The sequence below is a fragment of the Heptranchias perlo genome, chromosome 20 (genome assembly GCF_035084215.1).
Source record: "Heptranchias perlo isolate sHepPer1 chromosome 20, sHepPer1.hap1, whole genome shotgun sequence".
Classification (NCBI taxonomy): Eukaryota; Metazoa; Chordata; class Chondrichthyes; order Hexanchiformes; family Hexanchidae; genus Heptranchias; species Heptranchias perlo.
Window position 1 is genome coordinate 29,105,956 of NC_090344.1, and position 12,086 is coordinate 29,118,041.

Genomic DNA, 12,086 nt, shown 5'->3' on the forward strand with positions numbered 1-12,086 from the left:
AAAAGTTTTAAAACAGCTGGCAAGATCTGCTTTTCCAGCGGACCGAAAGGAGCAAGAGTTGGCCACACAGTCCCTCGAGCCTGATTCGCCAATTTGATAAGGTAATCGCTGATCTTCGACCTCAACTTCACTTTCCCGACCTGTCCCCATATCCCTTGAGTTCCTTCGTGTCCAACATTCTATCCATCTCAGTTTTGAATCTATTCAATGGCTCAGCATCCACAGCCCTCTGGGGTAGAGAATTCCAACAGTTCACAACCTTCTCAGTGAATAAATTATTCCTCATCTCTGTACTGAATGGCCGGCCCCTTATCTTGAGATTATCACCATTAGCTCTAGACTCTCCAGCAAGGGGAAACAGCATCCCAGCATCTACCCTGTCAAGCCCTCTAAGAATTTTATATGTTTCAATGAGATCACCTGATTATTGAAAACTGCAGAGAATATAGCCCACTCTACTCAATCTCTCCTCACAAGACAACCCTCTCATCCCAGGAATCAATCGAGTGAACCTTTGTTACACCCACTCGAAGGCAAGTGTATCGTTCCGCAGGTAAGGAGATCAAAACTGTACACAGTACTCCAGATGCGGTCTCACCAAACCCTATATAATTACAGCAAGGCTTCCTTATCTTTGTAATCCAACCACCTCGCAATAAAGGGCAACATACCATTTGCTTTTCTAATTGCTTGCTGCACCTGCATGTTAACTTTCTGTGATCCGTGTGCAAGGACACACAAATCCCTCTGAATACCAACATTTCGCAGTCTCTCACCTTTGAAAAGATATTCTGCTTTTCAATTCTTCCTACCAAAGTGAATAACCTCACATTTCCCCACGTTATAATTCATCTGCCAACTTCTCGCCCACTCACTTAACCTGTCTGTATCACTTTGCATCCTCTTTGCGTCCTCCTCACAGCTTACTTTCCCACCTAGTTTTGTATCGTCAGCAAACTTGGATACATTACACTCGGTCCCCTCATCTAAGTCATTAATATCGATTGTAAATATCTGAGGCCCAAGCACTGATATTCACGGCACCCCACTAGTTACAACCTGCCAACCCGAAAATGACCTGTTTATTCTGACTTTCTATTTTATGTACATCAACAAATCCTCAATCCATGTTAATATATTACCCACTATCCCATGAGCCCTAATCTTGTCTAACAAACTTTTGTGTGGCACCTTATCGATTACCTTTTGAAAATCCAAATATTCTATATCCACTGGTTCTCCCTTATCTACCCTGCTATCCACACCCTCATAACCTCTAACAGAGTAGTCAAACACGATTTCCCTTTCACAAAACCGTGTTGCATGTGCCTAATCATGTTATGATTTTCTAAGTGTCCTGTTATCAAGTCCCCAGTAATAGATTCTAACATTTTCCCTCCTACTATTGTCAGGCTAAATGGCTTGTCGTTCGCTGTTTCCTCTCTCCCTCCTTTCTTGAATAGCGGGGTTACTTGTGATACCTTCCAATCCATGGGGACCTTTCTAGAATCATTGGAACTCTGGAAGATAAAACCAATGCATCCACTATCTCTGCAGCCACCTCTTTTAAAACCCTGGATGTAGGCCACCAGGGCCAATGAATTTGTCAGCTTTTAGTCCCATTAATTCCTCCAGTACTTTTTCATTACTAATCTTAATTGCTTTAGGTTCCTCACTCTCATTAGAACCTTGGTTCCCCAATAGTTCTGGTATGATTTTTGTGTCTTCTACTATGACGACAGATACAAAATACTTGTTTAACGTCTCTGCCATTTCCTTATTCTCCAATATAAATTCTCCTGTCTCTGTCTCCAAGGACCCATGTTTACATACGCTAATCTCTTCCTTTAAACATTCTTAAGAACATAATAACATAAGAAATAGGAGCAGGAGTAGGCCAATCGGCCCCTCGAGCCTGCTCCGCCATTCAATAAGATCATGGCTTATCTGATCCTAACCTCAAATCTAAATTCATGTCCAATTTCCTGCCCGATCCCGTAACGCCTAATTCCCTTGTAGAAGCTCTTACAATTCATTTTTACATTTCCTGCTGGTTTATCCTCTTTCTATATTCTCCCATTTTAGCAATTTCTTGGTCATCCTTTGCTGATTTCCAAAACCCTCCTAATCCTCAGGCTTACGACTCTTTTTGGGAAAAATATCAGCCTCTTTTACCCGAATTCCATTATTAATTTCTCCACTTTTCCGGTGGTGTTTTTAATCCTCAAGCGAATGTAATTTTGTTGAGAAATTATGAATTATTTATTTAAATGTTCGCCATTGATTATCTACCATCATATTTTTAATCTAATTTCACAAACCGTCTCAGCCAACTCACCCCTCATAACTCCGTTATTGGTGTTGTTTAAATTTAAGACCCTAGTTTCGGACTTGACGACATCATTCTCAAACTCAATCTGAAATTCTATCATATTATGATCACTCTTCCCCATGGGATCATTTACGATAAGATTACTGATTAACCCTGTCTCATTACACAATACTAGATCTAAAATAGCCTGTTCCCTTGTTAGTTCCTCGACATATTGATCTAGAAAACTGGCTCGAATGCATTCCATGAACATAAGTCAGCTTACCTTGAGTTGCTAACATGATGTCAGCACGATGGCACGTATGATGACTGGAAGACAAGGCCAGATCTGCCAGGTGAATTAGATGTTTGCTGCAAACACGGAGAATTAATGAAACCAAGACTTCCCTGCAGAGCAAGGAGTTGGAAAGAAAGATGCTGGGCATTGAGAGGCGAAGGATTTTGTAGATAGCAGGATGAATGGACAAAAGGATCTCAACTCCCTGCTTATTTTCCACACTGATAAATCGAGACAAAAATATCATCTCCGTGCTTCTTACAGATAATGAATGTCTTAATGCTCAAGAGATCACTGATCCAAGCCAATTATCTCCACTGGCACTCTCCTTCCAATCTTGCACACGTTGCTTAGCTTTGAAATTATGCATTTTTTCACACTGGGATTCAATTTGAAGAAAACGATGCTGTGATCAGCTGGTGTTGTTCAGGAAATGGAGTAAAAGAAGATACACAAAAGGCTAATGATAACAGTGACTGTTCGGACACTGTGATCTACAGTTAAAAGTTCTTCAACATTTAAAGTCTCAGGCAGCAGATCTTTTCCAAATCATGACAGAAATGGCAAGAACATTTCATGTAGACTTTGATCAACAGCACGACTTTCGAACAGGACGTATTTTACAGAAGGCAAGAAGGTGCATTGTGTATCGCTCTTATGGGTTGTAAAATTGAAGAATGATGGGCTGCTGGCTGTTCAGGCAGGAGCGGTGAAATTGCTAATGTTGATCAGGAGCGAGCTTTGCGCTCAGTCGGGGGAATTTGGTTGGTGCTATTCTGCACAACACCAGGAAAGTCAAGTTCCCTGATCGGGAATCAAACATGGTGGCGCGGCGGTGAGTGCGCCGAATCCTCAGCACTGGACCACCAGCGAATCTGCTGCAATTTTCATTCAAGCAAGCAGACCAACGTTGCCTTTCCGACTTGTCCCTTTGAAACTCACGTCACTTTCGCCCTAGACAAGTTGCTCGCACAAAATGGAATTTACTGTTAGAACATGAAAGACTTATTCAGACAACGACAGCACCAAGTGCGGGTCGGCAGGGACATGAAATGGACAGTGAGGGGAAATATTACCACAAGCTGCTGGTGTAACTGTTTCCATTTCCAAAACGCACGCACCGAATCAGTGCAGCTCCTGGGAAAGGTGCAAGGCAACGCAGGAGTGTCATGTCTCACTTGAAGCAATTGACACACACAAGATTCTGCAATCACCTGCCATCTCCTTCTGTTTCTGTCACTACTTTATCTCCAGCTTCCTCTGCTCCTCCAGATGCCGGTGAAATAGATGTTCAAAGCAAATACTGCGACTTAAAGAGAAAAAAACCTTAACTGGAAAGCAGGAGAGGGGAAGAATGATGCTGCGCATTGAGAGACGATGGATTTTGCAGATACCAGGATAAATAGACACAACGACCTCATCTCCCAGCTTCTTCGGATACTGAATATCTTAATGCTCAAGAGAAGTTCTCACTGCCCCAGACCCATTCCCTCCAGTCGCATCTCCTACCAATCTTGCATATGATGCTTCGCTTTGAAATTGTGCATTTTTCACAATGAGATTCCATTTGAAGGAAACATTGCTGTGATCAGCTCGTGTTGTTAAGGAGATGGAGCACAAGAAGATATATAAAAGGCGAATGATAGCAGTGACTGTTCAGACACTGTGAGCTACAGTTAAAGGTCGGCAACATTTAAAGTGTCAGGTAATAGATCACAAATGGCAAGAAAACTTAACGCAGACTTTGATCAATATCACGACTTTCAAATAGCAGACATTTTATACAAGGCAAGAAAGATTTACAAGGATGTTGCCTGGACTGTAAAAGTTTAGCTCAGGGAAACGATTGGATAGGCTGGGGTTATTTTCTTTGGAACAGGGGAGGCTGAGGGCAGATTTAATGGAGGTGAACAAAATTATGAGGGGCCTAGTGTGGATTGGAAGGACACATTTCCCTTAGCAGAGAGGATAGTAACCAGGGGCATAGATTTAAAGTGATTGGTAGGAGGATTAGTGGGGAGCTGAGGAGAAATTCCTTCACCCAAGGTTTGTGGGGTCTGGAACTCACTGTCTGAAAGGATGGTAGAGGCGGACACCTTCATCGCATTTAATGAGTACGTGGGTATGTACTTGAAGTGCCGTAATCAACAAGGCTACAGACCAAGAGCTGGAAAGAGGGATTAAGCAGGATAGTTGTTTGTCGAGCAGCACAGACACGATGGGCCGAATGGCCTCTTTCTGTGCCGTAAATTTCTTTGATTCCAGGATTCTAATTTACAATAAGCAGCGTAGTTTTTTATGTTCGTTCATGGGATGTGGGCGTCGCTGACGAGGCCAGCATTTATTGCCCATCCCTAATTGCCCTTGCGGAAGTGTTGGGTGAGCCGCCTTCATGAACCGCTGCAGTCCGTGTGGTGAAGGTTCTCCCACAGTGCTGTTAGGTTGGGAGTTCCAGGATTTGACCCAGCGACGATGACGGAACGGCGATATATTTCCAAGTCGGGATGGTGTGTGACTTTGAGGGGAATGTGCAAGTCCCAGTCTCTCTGTGGTAATCAGCAGGAGGTTTCCTTGCCCATGTTTGACCTGATGCCATGAGATTTCATGGGGTCCGGAGTCAATGTTGAGGACCACCCAGGGCCACTCCCTCTTGTCTCAATATCACTGCACCGCCACCTCTGGTGGGTCTGTCCTGCCGGTGGGACTGGACATACCCAGGGATGGTGGTGGAAGAGACTGGGACTTTGGCTGAAAGGTATGATTCTGTGAATATGGCTGTGTCAGGCTGTTGCTTGACAAGTCTGTGGGACAGCTCTCCCAATTTTGGCACAAGTCCCCAGATGTTAGTGAGGAGAACTTCGCAGGGTAGACTGGGCTTGGTTTGCCTTTGTTGTGTCCAGTGCTAAGTAGTCCGATGCAAGGGCGTCCGTCCGGTTTTATTCTAATTATGACTTTTTTTAGCGAGATTGTAGAACTGATTGGCTTGCTAGGCCATTTCAGAAGGCAATTAAGAATCAACCACATTGCTGTGGGTCTGGAGTCACATATAGTTTAGGGGTCATGAGAACGCTACTGAAGAAAAATAACTGCTGGGAACCAAGCAATGTGTCTTAGTAAACCACAGGCTAAGGAAGTTCCAGCTCCAGTGAGAGACTTAGATCAATACAGTGTATAAAAGTGAGGGGAACATGATGTAAAGGGAAGTCGGAACTGGAAACACCGGAAATCAAACTCAGGGTGCCTGAGGTTCTATCCAGCGGGATCATCTAATGTACACGGGGAACTTGCATGTTTACTCTGGTACGGTAGAGGAAAGAGAATTTTCTCATATATTTGTTAATAAGGCATTAAAGTTGCTGACTCTCAGACTTGTTAATTAATAAGACAATGCATTGGTTAGAACCTTCCACCCCTAAGTCTCTCTGCTCCTCAACTTTTAAACTTTGACCATTTAGTTTACATTTCATCTCATTTTTGTTCCTCTCAAAATGTATGACGTCACATTTCTCTCCATTAAACTTCACCTGCCTGTTTCCGAACCTGTGGACGTCACAATGAAGTCACTGACTCCTCTTCACAGTTCCCCACGCTGCCAATTTTGGCGTCATCTAGAGATTTTCACCGTGTGTCTCACATACCCAAGCTCAGATCATTCTCTATATTGAGAAGAGCAATGGTCCCAACACTGACCCTGGGGGACACCACTGTTTACGTCCCTCCAGTCTGATGAACATCCATTAAACACTACTCTCTGTTTTCTGCCCTTTGAACAACTTCCTATCCACACTGCCCCACTCATTCAAATACAGCGAATATTCATTTTATCAACAAGCCTCCTGTCTGGCATGTTATCAAACATCTTTCACAATCCATCTACACAACATCCATGACATTCCCTTCATCAGTAGCATTGAATTATCTCAAATAATCAATGTTGGCTGTTTTTTAATTAATGTGTTTTTCTAACAAATGATTAAATGTTTGCTCCACCTTATCTGGTTTCATCTATTTCAAGACACAACAGAAAGGTCGATTTTCTCCGAGAGCTTAAGATTAATTATTTTTTAAAAATGATGCTTCAGACAATGACGGACATCTGGGCTTAGACCCGCCCATTCGGTGCCACAACTCCCGACCCTCAAACACTCCGATTGGCTGGAGGACCAACTGTCCGATCATCTCTCCTGTCAATTTACCATAAGACCAAATGTCCACACGAGATCGGAGCAGGAGTAGGCCATTCGGCCCCTCGAGCCTGCTCTGCCATTTAACGAGATCATGGCTGATCTGATGTTTGCCTCAACTCCATTTTCCCGCCCTTTCCCAAAATCCTTTAACTCCCTTGCTGATAAAAAATTTGTGTAACTCAGCCTTGAATGTATTCAATGACTCAGCGTCCACAGCTTTTTGTGGTCAAGAATTCCAAAGATTCACGACCCTCTGGGTGAAGAAATTACTCCTCATTTCCGTCTTTAAAGGGCGACCCTTTATTCTGAGACTATGCCCCCTAGTTTCTGATTCCCCCATGAGGGGTAACATTCTCTCAGCATCTACCCTGTCGAGTCCCCTCAGAATCTTGTATGTTTCAATAAGATCTCCTCTCATTCTTCTAAACTCCAATGAGAATAGACCCAGCCTGTTCAATCTTTCCTCTATGTTGATTCCCGGAATCAACCTAGTGAACCTTATCTCAACAGTCTCCAATGCAAGTATGCCCTTCCTTAAAATAGGGCACCAGAACTGTATTCAGTACTCCAGATGTTGTCTCAGCAGCACCCTGTACAGTTGTAGCATGACTTCCCTGCTTTAACAATGAAACCCCCTCGAAATAAACGCCAATATTCTGTTTGCCTTCCGGATTACCCGCTGCATCTGTATGTTGATTTTTTGTGTTTCATGAAAGAGGACTGCCAGATCCCTCTGTACCGCAGCATTTTGTCGTATTTCTCCATTCAAATAATATTTTGCTTTTTATATGTTTTCCTCCCAAAGTGGATGAATTCACATTTTCCCACGTTATATTCCATCTGCCAAATTTTTGCCCATTCGCTTCACCTGTCAGCATCCCTTCGCAGACACTTTGTGTCCTCATCGCAACTTGCTTTTCCACCGATCGTTGTATCATCAGCAAATTTGGCCACAAGACACTCTGTTCCTTCATCCAAGTAATTGATATATATTGGAAATAGTTGAGGCCCCAGCACTGATCCCTGCGGCACCCCACAAGTTTCGGAAATTCCTCTTAATTTACGCTCCTCCTATTGGTCCGGAACTCTCCTTAATCACCAGGACTGGGTTAATGGTGAGACTGGCAAACTGAGGTGCAGTTGGAAAATAAATCTTAATTGAACGCGTCAGTTGCAACATTTAATAAAACAAAATTAATAAAAGTTACCGAAAAAAATAATTTCTGGAGTTCACCAAAGTGGGGGGTGGGTGGGCGCGTCAACGCTGTGTGTTTGTGCCGGTTGGAATGGCACGAAGGGCTGGGGTTTCAGTTCATTTTCGAATCCTTGGTCCAAACGCGCTCTCTCTGCTTCCAATCGATTTGCTTTTCGGCCAGATATTAAGATCATCAATGGCGACTGCACGGCCCAGCATGCAGCGCGGTACAGATTGTGTCCTATCTGAATCAGTGGATCTCATTGCGCAGGTGCAGTCTGACTCATTATTGGTCAGTGTGTCCTGAGCATGCGCGGCCAGTCGAGGCTGCGGGAGGAGCGCGTTCGGTGCAGGTGAGAGGATCGGAGCAAGAGGATCAATAAACCCCGGGGCCCGGGTCCGGGCTCAGGCCCAGGCTCAGGCTTCACAAACCCCGAGTGCGGCCCCAGACCCGAATATAAAACAGTGAACATTATCCCCCCCTCACTACCCGCCGGTTTCCGGTTTCTCCCGTTTCGCTCAGGACCAACTCTCAACAAAAGGCCGCGGCCCCGCGCATGCGCGGTGTAAACTGGGAATTCTCAGGGAGGCAGGGAGCGTCTGTAAATGAAGGAGAAATGGTGATAGGTCAGGGAGCGTCTGTAAATGTAGGAGAACTGGTGATCGGTCAGGGAGAGTCTGTAAATGAAGGAGAACTGGTGATCGGTCAGGGGGAGTCTGTTAATGATGGGGAAATAGGTCAGGGAGCGTCTGTAAATGAATCAGAAATGGTGATCGGTCAGGGAGAGTCTGTAAATGAAGGAGAACTGGTGATCGGTCAGGGGGAGTCTGTAAATGAAGGGGAAATGGTGATCTCGATGTCTTTCGTCATCCAGGGAGCTCCAGCTTTGGAGGCCGTTCGATTCCTCCTCGTGGGAATCTGTCCATGCTGTACCCAAAGCAACTCCTCCTTGAAGGTCTCCCATTATTCAATTACTGTTCTGTCTGCCAATTTTTGATTCCAATCCACCTGGACAAGATCCCTTTTCAACTCACTGAAATTATCCCTCCTCTATTTAATTATTTTCACATTTGTTTGTTCCTTGTCCTTTTCCGTAGCTATTCTAAACCTAATTAGATTATGATCACTGCTGCCCCACTGAAACATGCTCCACCTGCCCCACTTCATTCTACACACCGAGCCCACTGCTGTACTCTCATTCACTCTCTCACATTCACTCTCTCACATTCACCCTCTTTCACATTCACCCTCTTTCACATTCACCCTCTTTCACATTCACCCTCTTTCACATTCACTCGCTCACGCTCTCTCACCCTTTTGCTCATGGTTTAGGGACACTGAAAGGTGATGCAATGGGTTTGGATTTCAGCACAGGGAGGAGGGAGAGTGTGTGGGATGGGGATTTACATCTTTGGAGGAACAAGAGAGGAAAGAATGTTCCATAGAAACTCGAATTGTCTGTTCTGAATTTCTATCCTCTACTGACAGTGATAACATTTATAACCTCCTTTTACAGGGTATGAGAACGGGAGGATTTGCAGAGGGAAACTCAAACCAAAGATCACGTCAAATCCGACAGAGTCATTCGATTCATCAGGACATGACTATCATCGGCCTTTGAATGTGGAAGGAGAAATGTTTGTCTGTTCTATCTCTGGGAGAAGATTTCAAACATCAGTGTGAGTGGAAAAGCACCAAGACACACACACCCGAGTGAGAGTGTTCCAGTGCACTGACTGTGGAAAGAGCTTTAACCAGTTACACAGCCTGAAAAAACATCACACAATTCACAGCGGGGAGAAACCGTACACGTGTTCTCTGTGTGGACGAGGCTTCAACTGATCGTCCAACCTGGAGAGACACAAGGACACCCGGACCACGGAGAAACCGTGGAAATGTGGGGACTGTGGGAAGGGATTCAATTCCCCTTCACAGCTGCAAACTCATCGACACAGTCACACTGGGGAGAGGCCGTTCACCTGCTCCGTGTGTGGGAAGAGATTCACTCAGTCATCACACCTGCTGAGACATCAGCGAGTTCACACTGATGAGAGACCTTTTAAATGTTCTGACTGTGAGAGGAGCTTTAAAAGAAAAGCTCATCTGCTGAGACATCAAAGCGCTCACACTGGGGAGAGGCCGTTCTCCTGTTCCTTGTGTAAGAAGAGATTTAATAGGTCATCCCACCTGATGGCACACCAGCGAGTTCACACTGGCGAGAGGCCATTCTCCTGCTCTGTGTGTGGGAAGAGATTCACTCAGTCACCCAACCTGATGATGCACCAGCGACTTCACTCCGACGAGAGACCTTTTAATTGTTCTGACAGTGAGAAGAGATTTAATAGCAAAATTAATCTGCTGACGCACAAACACACTCACACTGGGGAGAGGCCGTTCTCTTGCTCTGTGTGTAAGAAGAGATTTACTCTGTCATCCCACCTGCTGAAACACCAGCGAGTTCACACTGGGGAGAGGCCGTTCTCTTGCTCTGTGTGTGGGAAGAGATTCATTCAGTCATCCAACCTGCTGGTACACCAGCGAGTTCACACTGGGGAGAGGCCGTTCTCTTGCTCTGTGTGTGGGAAGAGATTCACTCAGTCATCCAGCCTGCGGATACACCAGCGAGTTCACACTGGGGAGAGGCCGTTCTCCTGCTCCATGTGTAAGAAGAGATTTACTCTGTCATCCAACCTGCTGATACACCAGCGAGTTCACACTGGGGAGAGACCGTTCTCCTGCTCCGTGTGTAAGAAGAGATTCACTCAGTCATCCAGCCTGCGGATACACCAGCGACTTCACTCAGATGAGACACCTTTAAAATGTTCCGTCTGAGAAGAGGTTTAAAAGCAAAATTAATCTGCTGACACACCAACGCACTCACACTGGGGAGAGTCCGTTCTCCTGCTCTGTGTGTAAGAAGAGATTTACTCGGTCATACACCCTGCTGAAACACCAGCGAGTTCACACTGATAAGAGACCTTTTAAATGTTCTGACTGTGAGCTGAGGTTTAAAAGCAAAAGGAATCTGCTGACACACCAACGTACTCACCCTGGGGAGAGACTTTTTTAAATGTTCTGACTGTGAGAATGGCTTTAAAAGCACAAATGATCTCCTGAAACACCAACACACTCACACTGGGGAGAGACTGTTCACCTGCTCCGTGTGTGGGAAGGGATTCACTAATTCATCCCACCTTCTGAGATATCAACTTGTTCACACTATTGAGTGACCTGTTAATTCACTGACTGTGAGAAGAGCTTTAAAAGCAGAAATGAACTGCTGACACCTCAACACATGCAAATTGTGAAGAGACTGTTCACCTGCTCCGTGTGTGGGAAGGGATTCACTCAGTCATCACACGTGCTGAGACACCAGCGAGTTCACATATGACTGCAGGGGTTGGATTCTGCTGTTAATCCCATCCAGGACTGAACCATGTTCATTCTGACAGTTGGGGTTTGTTTCTGCTGATGTTAATAACCTCTATAACTGGGCTGGAGTTTAATTTTCTGGATACATGTTAAATAAATCAGCTTAGTTTCAAACACCTTGTTGTAGATTTTGGTTTTTCCCACCTGAGTGTTTCGCATCACCTGCTGGAACTCAGAAAGGACAATCTGGGGGGAGGATCGTCCGGTGGGAACTGAACTTCAGCCTGGACACAGTCCTTCAGGGCCACACTGAGAGGGGCAAACGGCACTTTGGTCTTTCTCGTCTCTCTTCACTGACAGCAAAGTCACCATGCGGGTTAATCTTGAGGCGTGTAAGAAATGTGTCCCAGCTGCTCTCTTCCATGGTTCAGAGCTCCTCGGAATGGAACAGAAGGCTCCTTTACAATGGTGTTCAGAGTCAGGAAGAACAAGAACAATGTGTAAGGATTAACCCATTAACAGATATAATTTAGTATAATTATAATCAATAGGAGAAGTGGAATGAAATGTACTATGAATCTATGTATCTATAAATGTAAACTGTACTGTGTATTAATACAGTATGAACCATGCAATGTGTATTCAATGAGAAAGTGCTGGTGGGCCGAGAAGGATGCATGATGGTTATTATAGTCAAGTTTGCAGTTAAAACTAATAGAATG

General features: G+C 44.7%; 1 pseudogene; it reads left to right on the forward strand.

Annotated features, from left to right (window-relative positions):
- Positions 1-9,696: 9,696 nt before the first annotated feature.
- On the forward strand, positions 9,697-11,185 carry LOC137335670 (zinc finger protein ZFP2-like; annotated as a pseudogene).
- The last annotated feature ends 901 nt before the right edge of the window (positions 11,186-12,086 follow it).